The following is a 16270-nucleotide window of genomic DNA, read 5'->3' on the forward strand; positions in this document are numbered from 1 at the left end:
TAATAACATGCGGGAGGTGTGGAGAGGAATCAACAACATCTCTGGCTATAACACAAAGACAAGGCAGCCAATTGTGGGTGATGTTGAACGTGCTAATGAATTCAACCAGTTCTTCAACAAGTTTGACACAGCGACCACTTCCTCTTCTACTGCTGCTCCTTCTACACATCTGTGTCTCTCCACCACTCCTGCTACATCCCCTCTTACACCTGTGCCTCTTCCACCGTCACCGTCTGTCACAGCTTTAGGAGTGAGGTTAGAGTTAGGAAGACTGTGCTCAGGGAAGGCTGCTGGTCCAGATGGTGTGTGTCCAAGACTGCTTAAGGACTGTGCTGCCCAATTGTGTGAACCCCTTCAGAGGAACTTCAACCTGAGTCTACAGTTGGGTCAGGTCCCGGCTCTGTGGAAAACATCTTGTATTGTGCCGGTACCAAAACTCAAATGCCCAGCTGAACTTAACGACTACAGACCAGTTGCCCTCACCTCACATGTTATGAAAACCTTTGAGAGGCTGCTTTTACGTCTGTTGAGACTTGAGGTCAAAGACACACTAGAACCTCTGCAGTTTGCATATAGAAATCATATTGGAGTGGATGATGCAGTTATATACATGCTCCACCGTGCCCTGTGCTATCTAGAAGAACCTGGCACCTATGTAAGAATTATGTTCTTTGATTTTTCAAGTGCATTTAACACCATCAAGCCCATGTTATTGAGAGATAAGCTCAAAGACATAGGAGTGAACCCATCCTTTGTCTCCTGGATCACAGACTATCTCACAGAGAGGCCACAGTTTGTCAGGTTGGGAAACTGCGTCTCTGGGACGGTCATGAGCAGCACGGGGGCTCCACAAGGAACTGTTCTGGCTCCATTCCTATTCACACTTTATACTGCAGACTTCAAATACAACTCTGAGTCCTGCCACATCCAAAAATACTCAGATGACACTGCTATTGTGGCGTGTATCCAAAATGGACAGGAATCTGAATACAGGGATCTGATAAAAGCTTTCTGTGACTGGAGTCATAGAAATTGTCTCCTACTGAACACCTCAAAAACAAAGGAAATGATTGTGGATTTCCTAAAGTCTGGGCTCTGCCATCAGCCAGTTAACATCCATGGGGTGGACGTGGAGGTGGTGTCAACCTACAAATATCTTGGTGTACATCTGGACAACAAGTTGGACTGGTCCCTTAATACAGATGCACTCTTTAAGAAGGGGCAGAGCCGTCTCTTTTTCTTAAGGAAGCTCAGATCAATTGATGTCTGTGGAAAGCTGCTGCAGATGTTTTATCAGTCCGTGGTAGCCAGTGCTTTGTTTTATGGTGCAGTATGCTGGGGAAATAGTTTAAAGCAGAAGGACAAGAGGCGACTGGAAAAACTGGTGAAGAGAGCTAGCTCCGTGGTTGGATCCAGTTTGGACTCACTGGAGGCTGTGGTAGAAAGGTATACACAGAAGAAAGTGGAGGCCATCATCCGTCACTCTGATCACCCACTTCACAACATCATAGTCCAGAGGATCAGCAGCAGTTCTGGACGTCTTACCTCTGTGCGCTGCAGGACCGAGAGGTACCGAAGATCATTCCTCCCTGCAGCCATCAGAGTGTACAATTCTTTGCTTGGAAGAGTGCCAAAACAACTTGAATTTCCCTCCGGGGATTAATAAAGTATGTCTTGTCTTGTCTTGTCTTGTCTTGTAATGTGACTGGAACCTCCAGCATCAACCCCTCGTACTTTGAACTGCTTGAATTTTCAACTGGAAATAGATCTACACAAAATTAAACCACCAGTAGAAACAAAACAATGTAGTGAGTCAGTGCAACTAAACTTAGCCTAGTCTGAGCTGTACAGCTGGCTGCACAGTTTTTGTCAACTCTCGGGCTCATCTTTTTGCAATCAAGATCCATCAAGACTTTTTGCAAAAACTCAAAGGTGGATTCCAATTTCTTTGGATACTTCAGATTAAGTGTGTACATGAGCCTGAAGATCATGGTAAAAGCTGCTGCAACTGAGGGCAAATTATTGACAACCTCTGTTCCTTCAATGATTATCTTGATGTCTTTGGCTGGGTGGAGTGGACTCTCCCATCCTGTGATCAAGATGGCCATGGTAGTCTGCTTCAGCTTTTCAGCCTAATTTTCTGGAATATCCTGCCAAAAAAAAAAAAAAACATTCAAAGATTCTAATGTGTTCCCATTTTATATATGGCTACAGTGGTCACTTTTATACCAAGATTTAACTTAAAATGAATGTGGTATCCACTGTAGTGGTATGCACTGTATTTACAGTGACCAGTCAAATGACCCAAGCACAATTTTCTCTTGTGCACCATAGAGCACATTGTGGTACGAGATGCAAGATTCACCTTCAGAAAAGTTGCAGCACTAACTAGAAAAGCACTCAGAGAGCACATACCTCTGCCAGCACCACAGTCCTCGACCATATTATGATTTTTACTATAAATATTACTCCTACCTTTATTTGATGTACATATTTAGATTCCTTGACCATAAAAACACTCCATTAGCAAACGGATTCATAATGATATCTATTTTATATCAGTAGTTATTCACAAAAATCACATTTTCGTCATAGTGGCCAGACGCTGATCCGGATCAACACCAAAATCGAATCAGTTCTTCCTTTTTTCCATGCTGAACATTTCCTGAAAACTTCATCAAGATCCATCCATAACTTCTTGAGTTATTTTGTTCACAGACTCACAGACAGACGGACAGACTCTCCCAAAAACATAACCTCCTTGGCGGAGGTAAAAATGTGTGCAACTTTTTGCCTTTCATCTCCAGGTATTTTAATTCATCAGTCATCATCCTGCTTTTTCTTCAGTCAAGTTCCCCCTTTTGTTCTTGTTTCATGTCTTGTTAAAGTGTTAAGTTTTATTTTGAAAGTTCACAAGTCTTTTCTTATTTCTGTAGATTTTGTTTCCTGCCTGGCACTGCCACACCTGATCCCTGATTGTGCTTCCCCAGCCGTCTCCTCACTCCCAATCACCTCATTGCCTTAACCCTTATGTCTTCCCTTGTCTTGTTGCCAGATTTTGTTCCTAGCAGGGTTCATACAGATTTTTCATGGTCAAATTCAAGTACTTTTCAAGGAGCTTCAAGGTCAATTTTCAAACTTTTCAAGTACTGTGAGCGGTTGTTAATTTCATAATGTTAAGAAATTGATGCGCACACAAAACAGCAATTTCATTGTGTTGAACAGCACATTTGTTCACAACTTCACAGAGAAGACTCGTATTTACAAAAAAAAACATTTTTTTCCTGATTCTTGTCTTTTTACTACTTCTCAAAGAACTGATTCTCATCACTTGCTGACGAAACTGGTATCATTATCTTTTAAACTAAGAGTATTAGGAGTATTATGAGGATTTATATTATATTTATTATATTACAACAATTTTTTTAATGCAGCTCCCTCCTTTGTGAAAACAACATCCCTCCACAGTAGATGGTCCACAAACAGGGCAGACTGGGAGAACAAATTAAACGCACCCTTCCCAACACCGTGTATGTTAATGAAGCAGCTGACAGCTCTCAGTGGATCAGTCTGAAGACAAACAGTGAAGTCATATCTCCTGTCCAGACCTTCAGAATTAATCTGAACACCTTGTAACAAACAACCACCCGTTAAAAACACCAGCGTTCAACACATGGAGCTTATCATTTAGCGCGAGCACATTAGCAGTAGCTCGCGCAAGCGTCAGCTGATGAGGAGGATGATTGACAGCGTTTTCTCATAATCTGACACAGACGTCATGTTGCAGCAGGACAAAAACACTGAAACAGGTGGTTTGACGCTGTCTCTCTGCAGTTCTGATCAAACATAACTAATGCTAAGTAAAATCTGTTACGCTAAGACTGCTGCATGCCAAAGTTGTGATCTCCTAATGAAGGAGAGCGTGAGGAGACGCGCTGATCCAGATGCATCTTGGGCAGATATCTACTTCATATAACCCTACAAAAACTCGCTGTCAGTTATACACAGATAGGGTATGACTATATATCCCACACTGATTTGCAGGAACGGAATATTCTGTGTGGAGCACCTGCAGTCCAAAACTGAAATCCGGCCAAGAAAGGGAATATTTTCTTTTGATTAAAAGATCGATCGATGTCAAATTTTGAAGATGAGGATCGTTTTTATTTTTGAGAATCGATTTTTTTTAACCCAGCCCTACTTTTTTTGTATCCAGTTCTATGGTTTTTCTTATTCTCAAACAATGAGTAAGATAGCCACATCTCAGACGCTTATAATAAACCAAGCCGGTAGCGCGGCTTTAGCACAAACAAGCCATCTAACCGGCAGGTTATCACATGACCGTTGTTCATCTGTGCCGGGTCTCAATGAGAAACGCCGTTTCGTTCCTTCGTATGTACAGGGCGAGCCTCCCACTCCGCCGCGGCCGTATGCTCAGACCAGGCACGACCCGGTATTTGTAGACAAAACCTGTCACCGCCTGACCGCAGTTATTTTATAACCTGCCCCGACAAACACCCCCGGGCAACACTACCTTTATGTTAAATGGGACACTGCCTTCATCACTCATGCCTAGCATGAAGCATAAAAAGGTGGTTAGCTTCAACAGGTAGCAGGCTAATTGGCTATTTAACATGTAGGGCTTCCAGGGTACCTCTCGTGGCTGGCGAGTGCCGACTTGCCCATAGCTTCCACTGCAATCTCCTTTTTACATACACTGCAGTATGCTGCACGGGGATTTGCGCTACATTTAATCCAAAATTTGTATTTTTCTTTCTCCAGCCAACGGTCATGCCTCCCGGCTTGCTGTTTAAGGAACAATCCTCATGGGGGAGACGTCACAACGCACATATAAACAGACCAGTTATGTTACACCCGCGAGCCCATCAGATGGAACATTTTTTTTCCCCCACAATTTATTTTATTTCTCTCTATTTGATCGATCTGTTGAGTTAGGAAGCTGAGTAGTGAGTTATATACGATTATAAATTCAAGCATTCTCAAGCACTTGAATAGAAAATCAAGTACTTTCAAACCTTGAAAACACAACATGAAAAAATAAGCATTTTCAAGGATTTCAAGGACCTGTACAAACCCTGTCCTAGATTTTGTTCCTTTGTTTCACTGTGCAGTGCTCCCTCTATAAACATAGTTTGCTAACAATGTGTTTTGTTGAGATCTTTCCTTATGCCTGGTGTTTTTTGATACATCTGCTTATGAGTTCTTTTTGTTCTTAGAGTTCAAGCCATGACAATAAAATATGATTTATTCAAATCACAAATATCACCTCTCCAGTCATAGCCCATTCATGCTACGGTCCAAATCTTTCATTTTTGCATAATGAGCAAGTCTCATAAACTGAGTATGACTGTAACACTGAGGCTTGAGAGATCAAAGACCTTGTATATATTCATGTGTATATATGCACAAGAGCCATTTTTAATGAAACCTAAACATACTGTATAAAAAAACTTTTTGCACTCCAGGTTAAAACCTCTTCCCTATATGTGAGTGAGATGCCCTTACCTGATATTCTTTGATCAAATGCTCAACAGGTTCCCCCAGGTACATCATCAGAGATGTGAAGATAGGCTCTCTTCTTGTGTTGATGTCCAAAGTCTGATTCAAAAAATGGTATTCAGTACAATCACAAACAAAAAATAAATATTTAGCATTCCTCAGACAAGAAACCCCTTCATAGATACCTCATCCAAAAGCTGTAAGACACCAGACATCTTCTGTCTTACAGCTCCCCCCTTCCGCCTGATAACCTCCAATAGTTTGGAGTGCTGGTCCAACTGTGCCAGTAACTTAGTCCCCAAGGGAACTGTTTTTATTCTCATAAACTCAGCATTGATCTATAAAACAAAAACAGAAGTGCATCCAAGATGAAGCTTGAAAACATATATTTTTCACAGCTACAATCACAGCTGACCACCTGAAAATAAGGACATCACCAATGAAATTGATGCAAAGCAACAAATTTGTACATAAAGTAGACACCAGCATGTATATTATGGTCCTGGCTGTATTTTTAAGATGGTGTGACATTCAAACCTGAAAAGAAAAAAGTAATAAGTTGAATTATTTCACATAAAAATCACTAGTTGCTTTTTTTGAAAAGAAAAAAAAAAGTCCCCAAGTTGCCAACACAGCTGCTCACTATATCACAGCGGAGTGGGAGATGAAGGGCCCTGTGCAGGCACAAATGTCTGTGTGAAAATAATGTGGACATTGACCAGTTTTTAATTAACTTTCCATGTTCAAGGGAATAAGATTGACCCTATCCTGAAATTGAATTTGTTTTAAAATTACCTTTATAGCCATATTGGACATTTTTGATTGAATGTTGTCTTTTTTGATGAGCTTTCTTTCTGTGATGATTGTTGAGAAGGATGATATTTACTTAGGTGCGTTAGTAGAGCTTTCCAATAAACACAGGGGTAAGGATGGCCCCGCCAATAATGCAGATGGTAAAGTTTATAGTGTTTCAGAAGTTCAGATCTTCTTGACAATGAGTCGTCACAGTCTTTACATTTCCACATGCATGGATAACTGATGCAACATGAAATACAAGAGAAAAAAACAAGAGATATTTTTAATTTGTTGGGGTAACAACGCCATAAGTTTTATATTTACATTTTTTTATCTACCACGAAAACTAATTGAGATTAAAAATCTCTATTTCAAGAGGGTCCTGGAAAAGACAGCGGCACATTCAAAAGTTTTAAGCAAACACACAGTCATCACACATAAAACAAGACTTCAATACCTTAAGTTTATAGAATAGACCTGGAAACTGCCAAATCAATTTGTCAGATTTCATTTGAGCCAGTGCTATTATTGGGTCAAATTAAGTGTCCAATTAATTAAAAATGTTCTCATGATATTGTGAAGGAACTTACCACAAGTTATGAGGACAGGCCTCAGAGCAGCTAATTTCCTTGAAAAAGGAAACAATATTCTCTTGTTATTAATAAGCCAACACACTTAGTAGGTGCTAGATACAAATTGGGAACCATTAACATGTAATGTAAACTGGTTATACATATGTTTAGGCTTTATGTTGAGAATGGATATATTGTAAATACATAAAATGCAAAAATATAGTATATTTCAAGCGCACATCCTGCAGTCATTGTGTAAAATACAAACCTAGTGAGAATTAGCAAGACCCTGTAAAACTATCCATAGTAAGTTTTGGACAAACGATTATTTGGGCAGTGAATGATAAATAACATTTTTATAAGGTATTAACAACTAACTTACCACAATGGACAAGTCTGGAAGCTTTTCAGATGTTGCACTGCAAGATAAATAAAAAAAAATAAAAAAAACGTAAGTTAACTTTAGCTGAAGCCATACAGACACCTTTGGAAAAGAGCTATTTCACACTTACATAAAATATCATTGATTATTTAGTTGTTGTTTTTTTCTCTTTTTTTTTAGAAGACAGCTAGTACCCCGAAAATATGGGCAAGTTAATAAAGATAGAAAGCTCTGATAATTTTGGCATTGTCATCGAAAAGGGACAATGCCTCCATCCTGACACTTACAAGCGCGCACATAATCTCTCTCCATAAACATACACACACATAACCCAGAAGCGGGTTAGTCTCTGTAGTTTTATTTGCACGCACCTACTGGCACTCCACGTGTTGTTCAACTCGTCCAAACTTGTACTTCACGGTTGACGAGCTCACGCTGTAGAGCAGGAATGTCCAACTTGTGCCATGGAGGGCCAAGAGGCTGCAGGTTTTCTTTCCAACCAAGAACTCCACCAGCTGATTCCATTGAGTACCTCACCTTCAAGCAGAGAGCAGGGGCTAATCAGTGGAATCAGCTGGTGGAGTTCTTGGTTGGAAAGAAAACCTGCAGCCTCTTGGCCCTCCACGGCACGAGTTGGACATCCCTGCTGTAGAGCATACACCGGTGTTTCGGATCAAAGAGTGCCCGTAATAAATAGTGACTTCCAGCCAAATGCGCTGCAGTCACAACAGCGTTGAAAATTATCTGGTGGCTGCCTCCTCCTTTAATGTTACATTTAAAAAGAAATGGGAATAAGTACATTTTCTCATTTTTTTTCTCATTTTTCTCATTAATAAAGATAACTAAATATAGAGGCGAGGTCCATACCAAGCAGTGTGCCGGCGAAAAACCCGCGTTCGGCTACAGGTTACTCGTTAACACGGTCACTCTATAAACCGCTACACCCCTCATGGCTCCCGTTCACAGTACTAACACGTTACGCCGTCAAACATTTGAAACGACTCAAAAATGCATACTAAGTTAACCAGTAATTTAAACAGGGATTGAACGTGCACTGTCGAAAAATTATAGCTTATTTGTCGTGGGCTATAAGCTAGCAAGCTGAGTTCAACAAGACAGCCTGGTGATACCATGGCAGACGACCCAAAGGGCGGTTTAGTAGATGAACGGGGCGATAAAACCATGGTTGATGTCACAGTCTAAAAACGCATTTTTGTCTTTTATTACCTGAAACAAAGTTTCCCTCCACCCAGGAGTTGCAGAGGCTGAAGATGGACTCGGCCGTTCCCGTCAGATCCTCAGGTTTCGTTTTCCGGAACACGCATGCGCGAAACGATCAACACCTGATCCGTTCAGGTTGATTGAATAAGTCATTTCATTTTGATGTCAAATTGCAAACTCATATTGAAACGAAATAAAAAATATTGATTCAGTCAGAAGTACAAACCTGAAAATATAGTTTAAATCTGAAAACGATTTTTTGAGTCCATATAATGTGAATTTATACATTAAATGAACAACAGCAAAGTTTTACTTTTTTCAGTGCTTTGAGACACTGAATTTGGGGGTTTCATTATCTGTGAGCCATAATAATCAACTTTAAAAAAAAAAAATAGATGCTTCAAGAATTCCACTCTGTGTGCCGTAGATAGATTTACAATATAGAAATGAGTGACCAAAAAATCAAACTTTTTCATGATATTCTCTTTTTTCGAGATATACCTGGAGCAATGCTACTCAGAACTACAACACAGAGTACAAGGTGCTCCTGGAAATTGTACTTACTTAGTACCAGTGCCAAGTTCAGTGTATCTGTGGGATTCTGGAGGAGTCCCACTGTCCACAGTTGTTGTTCTGTTCTTAGGGAGTGATTATCCCAATCCACCCTGGAGACATCAAGGTCCCTTTGCAGAAGCGGAAAGGAAACATGCTGGACACAGAAGAGGTGGATGCTATTGGAGGGATCTAGAAGACCTTCATCTTCAAGGCTGTGAAGAGTCTCATAGTGCACATTTGTTACAGCCATCCTTGCATCTCGCCATAGACGTTTTATTCTATTAGAGAAAAAGTACAATTAACTTCGAATTCTCAAAGTGCATTTGTTCTTTTTTTTTATCATAGATGATTTTTTTTTTTTTTTTACTGAAAATTATATATAAATGCATAAATACCATTCATTGTGCACCCTCTTTCCTGACAGGAAACTGCCCCTGCCACACCCCCTGATAGTGAACATGCATCGTGCTATGTCAGCATTTTCAACTCCTTGGTCTCACTGATCACACTTTGTGCAGCACGAACAGCTCAGTAAAAGCATGGTTGATAATCTCCGGCATCTCAACCTGGCTGGAAAATGTTCTAAAAAGTTGCATCCCCTGGTTGACAACAGTCGACATCGAGGGGCAATTTTTGTGTGACTTGAGAAAGTTTGATTAGAAGCCTCTGAAGAAATTCCCGTTTTTAGTTCCTCCTAGAAAAAAAATAGCTCCATGCATCTTTTTCTTTCATCAAATTAACTTTTGAACTTAAAAGGAGCAAAAAGAGGACAACTTTATGTTGAAACGAAACATGCGCACTGCAGTTTATCTGTAATCTATCCCGGTAGTTTACCTTCATTTAAACTTGCAAACACTTGCCACAAGGGATGAATGGAGCAATAAAATGTTTTGAAGGTCTGGAAACGTGTGATGATTGGCACATGGAGGGAGCTGACATATTCACAGTTCCTCCAGCATTTATTCACTGTAAGAAGACAGTAAAACACATGAATTGTCTTCTAAAATTTCCCTTGTACTTCTGTTCCTTCAGCGGTGCTACACGACACAACTGTGACATCTAGTGGACGAAATAAACAATTACATGCCGCTAGATGTCTGAACGGTGCTGCACTGAAACCTGTGACCATCGGAAAATGTGACCGCAGGGGCGATGACGGGCATTGGCTATGTGTGCATTGTTCAAAAAAGAGGAGGAGAAGTTGAGTTACGTAAATGTCGTTCTCAAAGATTCATCTGGGGTAAACGTTTGCAAAATCTGTAGACATTGTGTGTAATTTATTCAAAGCAGTTGATTGATGTTGCTTTATTTGCTACCCACGAGTAAGCACCGCTTGTGATGGCTTCCTACTGATAAAGGAGAAACCATCGTATATGCAGCTTCATAACCCAGGAACTGAAAACCCTACATTAGATCAGGCGACTTTTAAAGGAAATATGTACTATAATCATAGTTTGCTAAGAGCTACATTTTATGTAAAAGTCTATATGAACTGTTTCAAATATGTAGTTCGCTGTGCCTGCTCTCATGAGATACATGTATAAATCCTTTTAAATTTACGTTTTAGTTTATCTATATACTTATCTTCACGATCGTCATGTAATGTAATCCCTCTAAACATGTTGAATAAATAGGTAAAAATTTAAAATGAGCGTTGTGGCTATAATTTAAAAAAACAACTATTTAAGAACATGCTGTAAGGAGACAACAGCGTAGCCATCAGATAATGTGACCCTGCTTTACTCACATATTAACTGATTAAATCACCCACATAACTTTTATGTGGACATTTGTCATCTCTCACATTGATCTGGACTCAAGTATTCCTATTATGGATCATCATACAGTCAGACACAGAGCTAGGCGCCGCCCTGTTGGCTATGGCTGCCTTTTGCAGCAGCTCTCTCTTTTTTTGTCCATTTCTTGTCTTTTTTTTTTTGTCTCTTTTTCGTAATTTTTGTATTTGGAGTAGATCATTTCTTTATTTGGCTCATTTGTTGGTCATGGACACCAAACTTTTTGTGGCTTCAGTGATATTTTTACTATTTTTGCTCCTGTGTTTGTCTGGAGATCCTACATGTAACCATGGCCACATTGTTTACATGTGAACTCAGCTGTTAGCAGTCTGTAGCATGTCAATGCTAACTGGTGTAAGGCCTGATGTCTTCCCACAAAGTGAGGAGAAGGAGGTGAGGACGACATGATGGTTCTCAGGTGTGAGCTAAGAAGTGACGATATGGACCTGTCCTTCCATCCATTGTTATTGGGGACGTAGGATCTATCTCCAATAAGATGGACGAGCTAGCTGTGCTAACCCAGCAATAGAGGGAAAACCAGAGGGCAGAGTTGCATCATGCTATTCACAAACATGGCTAACGAAGCTAACATCAGACACCAACGCCATGTTGGAAGAGCTTCACCTGCTGTGAGCAGACAGGATACAGGAGACAGAGATGGAGCATGACTGAAAAAGCTCAGTCCTGGACCCTGTGGCTGGTTGAACTGGAGAATGATGGACAAGCTGTCATCATCTATTTTCTGATGGACCTTTTTGCACTTTCTTACTTTTGTTTTCTTGATTGCTGCCGTGATTTCAATTTCGTTGTATATGTTACAATGACAATAAAGTTCTATTCTATTCTTTTCTGTTCTATTCTCACCCACCCAATCAACACAATCCCCCGAACGTGTATAATGGCACAACACAGATGAACATGACAAAACTTACACACAATAAACATAGATAAATACGGGGAATGAATTGATACAGACAACAGAGCCTCTCCTTCTCTTTTAGCGAACCCCCTTCAGTCGAGGATGCATTTGCCAGAATACCTTACACATTCTCGGTCCCACATAATCAAGAAAGGGAGTCCATATATGATGAAATGTTCCAATTTTCCTTTTTGGTGCGATATGTCAAATAATCTATGGGAAGCAGTGCAAATATAACTTTGTGCCATTCTGAGAGGGTTGGTGGCTTTTCTGAAATCCATTTAAGTTACAAACTTTCTTGCAGCATAGGTCAACATTCCACAGTTTTTCATTATAGGTGTTCTTGATTTTAACCCAAACAAGAAGGCATACAAGGGTCCATTCTCCAATCCTTGTTAAAAAGCACACTTTGAAACATTTTTCCCCAAAAATTCCTTTATATACACACATAAGACTACATAGTATGTATAAAGCTACTGATCTCTGTGTTACACTTGGTACACTTTTAGACTTCTGAAGGTCCATTCTCTTTCTAAGATGAGGCGATATCCTTATTCCTGTTTGAAATGCTTTTTTTCTTCCCTCACATTTATCTGAATCACCCCTTTAGCTAAGCATGAGTAGTAGATCTGCACAATATTGGGGCCATATTTTTGGTTCCATGATATCAGTTTCCCTTTGCAACCAAATACTACAACAGGGCCCAAGTGAGTATGAGGCCCTACGGCTTTTCCGTTGCTAGGCGCTACCCAAGTAGCTGCCTGTTGCAGCAGCTCTCTCGTCTTTGTCGTCTCTTGTAATTTTTTTGTCTCTTTTTCGTAATCTTTGTATTTGGAGTGGATCATCACTTTGTATGGTTCATTGTTGGTCACGGACACCAAACTTTTTGTGGCTTCGGCGATATTTTTGACTACTTTTCTCGTGTGTTTGTCTGGAGATCCTACATGTAACCATGGCTGCATGTTTACATGCGAACTCAGCTGTTAGCAGCCTGTAGCATGTCAATGCTAACTAGTGTAGGGCTTGATGATTTCCCTCGAGCTGAGGAGGAGGAGGTGAGGACGACGTGCTGGTTCTCGGATGTGAGCTGGGAGGTGACGACGTGGACCTGTCCTTCCATCCATTGTTGTTGGGAACGTGGGATCCAGCCCCGGGGGAAGGACGAGCTACCTGTGCTAACCCAGCGGCATCGTGCTGTCCACGGACGTGGCTGACGGAGCTGACAATGGACGCTGGTGCCACAGTGGGCAGACAGGATCCAGGAGACAGAGACTGAACAGACTGCTGGGGAGGCTCAGTCCTGGACCCTGTGGAGGTGGAGACTGGCTGGACTGGAGAGTGGTGGACGAGTGGTGGACGGGATGTCGTCATCTAATTTCTTATGGACCGTTTTGCACTTTCTATACTCTTTCTTACTTTTGTTTTCTTAAATGCTGCGGTGACTCCTGAATTTCCCCTCGGGGATAAATAAAGTATTTTCTATTCTATTCTATTCTATCTATTCTATCTAATTTCTTATGGACCTTTTTGCACTTTCTTTACTCTGCCTTACTTTTGTTTTCTTAAATGCTGCGGTGACTCCTGAATTTCCCCTCGGGGATAAATAAAGTATTTTCTATTCTATTCTATTCTAGGCAAATTACATTTGGGGGCCCCCTTACACTGAAGCACAGACTTCTGTAAATGAATGCTGTATCATTCACACATGGTTATCGTTCACCAACACTTAATCTCTCACGTCCACTATAAAGTACACTATATCTCTTCAACATAATGCGAAGCACTCATAATTTTTATGTCTTTGTTAGAGATGTGGTCTTGTATTAATTTACACCTTAGGATTAAATACTCTGCATGCAGTCACTGCTGTTTACTGAACAAGTATCATTGAATTGCTTTTGGTTTGCAAACTGAAAATTTCAACACACACTCACTGCGCTCAGGAGTTCCATAAGAGACAGGATGCTCTAACTGAAGTGTGTGATGAAGTAGGGATGGAACGGTTCACAAAATCCACGGTTCAGTTCTTATCACGGTTTTGTAGTCACGGTTATCGGTTGAGTTGGGTGTAAATTGTTGTTGTTTTTAACACCTCAGATTACTATATACCCAAATAATCCACTATTAACAGATTATTTTTAATCAATTATATCATGTATAGTCATGAAAGACCTGAAAGAATAAGACTGTTTACCATTTCGAACATCATTACAGCTGAGTGAAACATTGCCAGTTTCAACGTGCCAACTCCTCAGTAAGGAAAGTCACTATTGACTGTCCACAAAGTCACTAAAAGTCACTAAATGACGCTGCTGTCTAATCTGCAGAATAATTCATGTGCATGTAATTGTCATGGACTTTGTAGGGCAGAGAAATAACAATGTAAGAGAGAAAGCAGGTAAAACACAACATCATAATCAACTACAAAATTACTACAACTACAAATTAACTGTCTTCCGTCCATACTTTTTTTTTTAATGTCTAAATAGCAACCCTCTTCCTTAATCTGGGCCGGGGATGATAGAAGTGACCATAATGAGACACACACTTGCGTGATTCATGTGAATGCAGGAGGAGACTACTGTGAGTGAGGAGTAGAGGTGGGCGGAACAATACAAATATTGATAATATCGTGTAAAAGAGCAATACTGTAGTTTAATTTTTTTCTCCTGCACCCCCACCCCCACCCTCTCCTGATTTTTGATGATGACAATCACGTAGCCACGTGATTGTGCGGCTTAGCCAGCCGCACCAGGAAAACAAAAAAGCAGACTCCAAAAAAGGGGTTTGTTCCAAATTATTTTCACAACATTTATTCTGGTGTGGTATTTCATTAAACTTTACTCTTTTAAAAAAATGAGTGCAATAATGGGGGAACATTTTATTTGTTTACTTATTTTTTGTATTATAGTCTTTAACTCTGTACCCTAAAGAAGAATTTGTATTAATTTTACCTTAAAGTGATAATTTTTGGCACTTTAGTTTCCTTTAAAAAAAAAATCCCAATGTTTTGGGTAAAATTTGTTTTGTTACCGTTGTATTGTTTCTTAACATATAATTTATAATGACACGAGCCTTACAGAAGTGACACGGCTGGTTGTCTTGCTGTGTTTTCCTGTTGACCTTTTTGTCCTTTTGTATTTTTTTTTTTTTTTTTTTGATTGCTTTTGTTTGGTTTTATTTTTTGTGGCAATGTAGCTAAGGTGTTTCTCACTTGTGAGGTTGTAGCTTGGTGGTTTAGATCTTTTTCTTGTGGCCCTCTCTTGTGAATGGATGGGGATCAGGTCACTGAATAGCTCCAACAGACTAAAATGAGACAATAATAGACTACACGTGAATGTACACATAAACTCAACTTTCGTTTGTGTGTGTGTGTGTGTGTGTGTGTGTGTGTGTGTGTGTGTGTGTGTGTGTGTGTGTGTGTGTGTGTGTGTGTGTGTGTGTGTGCATGCATCTGTGTGTATGTTTTTCATTTAGGCTTTACATGATGAAGTATCACCTACTGTGGAAGTGGTTGGTTCTTCCCAGAAAGTAGTTTATTCCTGGGGAGTAAAGACAATGATCTTCACTGTCTTTCCACATGCAAATGTTTTTGCAGCTCTGTGCAATATTATTTCACATTTTGTCATTCATTGCTTTGTACCACAACTTTATTTAGTTTTTATTTTACATGTTTTGCATTTTCAGTTGTCATGCACTGCTTTTGTGCAATTAATTTCACAGTTTTGCATTGCAGTATTTGGTGTCAGCCTTTCAACGCATTTTCTGCAAGGCACCTTTCCAGTTCAATATTGTTCAGCCTGAATACTGAAGATAAAATTGTTTTGCGGTGATTTCACTTGTAGTCACATGCTGCCATCTTGTGGTCACAATGTACAGCTTTGCACGTTTTAGTTCCAAGTACCATAAAGGCAGTAAAACTTGCTGATATCGCATTCTGAAGCACATAAAAATATTGTGAGTGATAATATTGTGATTTTTTCACTAAAAAGCAACAACCGCTCATGTTTTTAGAAGCCATAGCTGAGTTTCTACCTTTGCAGAGTGAAATAGCACGTCGTTACAACTCATTCAAAAAGTATTACCTAAAGCTATGTGACATGAGCTTAAAAGCAATTAGTGTTAATTAAATACTGATCGAAATAAAGAGCACATCACAGTTTTGTGCATATAAGGCTGTGCAGAGCAAAAAACACCATGTCATGATTCAATTTATGATTTGAGATGCTGAAGACATCTTTATTGCGTCTGTCAGCTTTTTGTAGGTAACCCAAGCGTTTGATGTTTGATTTTGAAAGCTTTTTGTTCATCATTCAAAATCACTCTTGAACACGTCTTTTCCGATTGTTTTCTCCTGGATATGAATGCAACACAGGAAAAGTCTACGGAGGGCAGAGATAGCAGAAATATGATATGATGACAATAATCACAACAGTACTATGCCGGATGCCAAAACAGCACTGAAAACGCACAACAGTGAATAAGATGGATTTTTGTACAACACAGATCA

At 39.9% G+C, this 16270-nt stretch overlaps 1 long non-coding RNA gene across 2 annotated transcripts; it reads right to left on the reverse strand.

Moving 5' to 3' along the window:
- Positions 1 to 1455: 1455 nt before the first annotated feature.
- Positions 1456 to 8584, reverse strand: LOC141786665 (uncharacterized). Of its 2 annotated transcripts, none has more exons than XR_012597911.1 (6): positions 8497 to 8584; positions 7270 to 7306; positions 6906 to 6943; positions 5706 to 5858; positions 5527 to 5619; positions 1456 to 2150 (listed from the first exon to the last, which is right to left on the reverse strand). It is a non-coding gene; the product is annotated as an uncharacterized LOC141786665 (long non-coding RNA). The 2 variants fall into 2 exon arrangements; XR_012597912.1 differs by lacking the exon at positions 8497 to 8584 and adding an exon at positions 7641 to 7763.
- Between the last annotated feature and the right edge of the window lie 7686 nt (positions 8585 to 16270).

Source organism: Halichoeres trimaculatus, unplaced genomic scaffold (assembly GCF_033239565.1).
Source record: "Halichoeres trimaculatus isolate MK-OKI-2021-1 unplaced genomic scaffold, fHalTri1.1 fHalTri1_scaffold_57, whole genome shotgun sequence".
Lineage (NCBI taxonomy): Eukaryota > Metazoa > Chordata > Actinopteri > Labriformes > Labridae > Halichoeres > Halichoeres trimaculatus.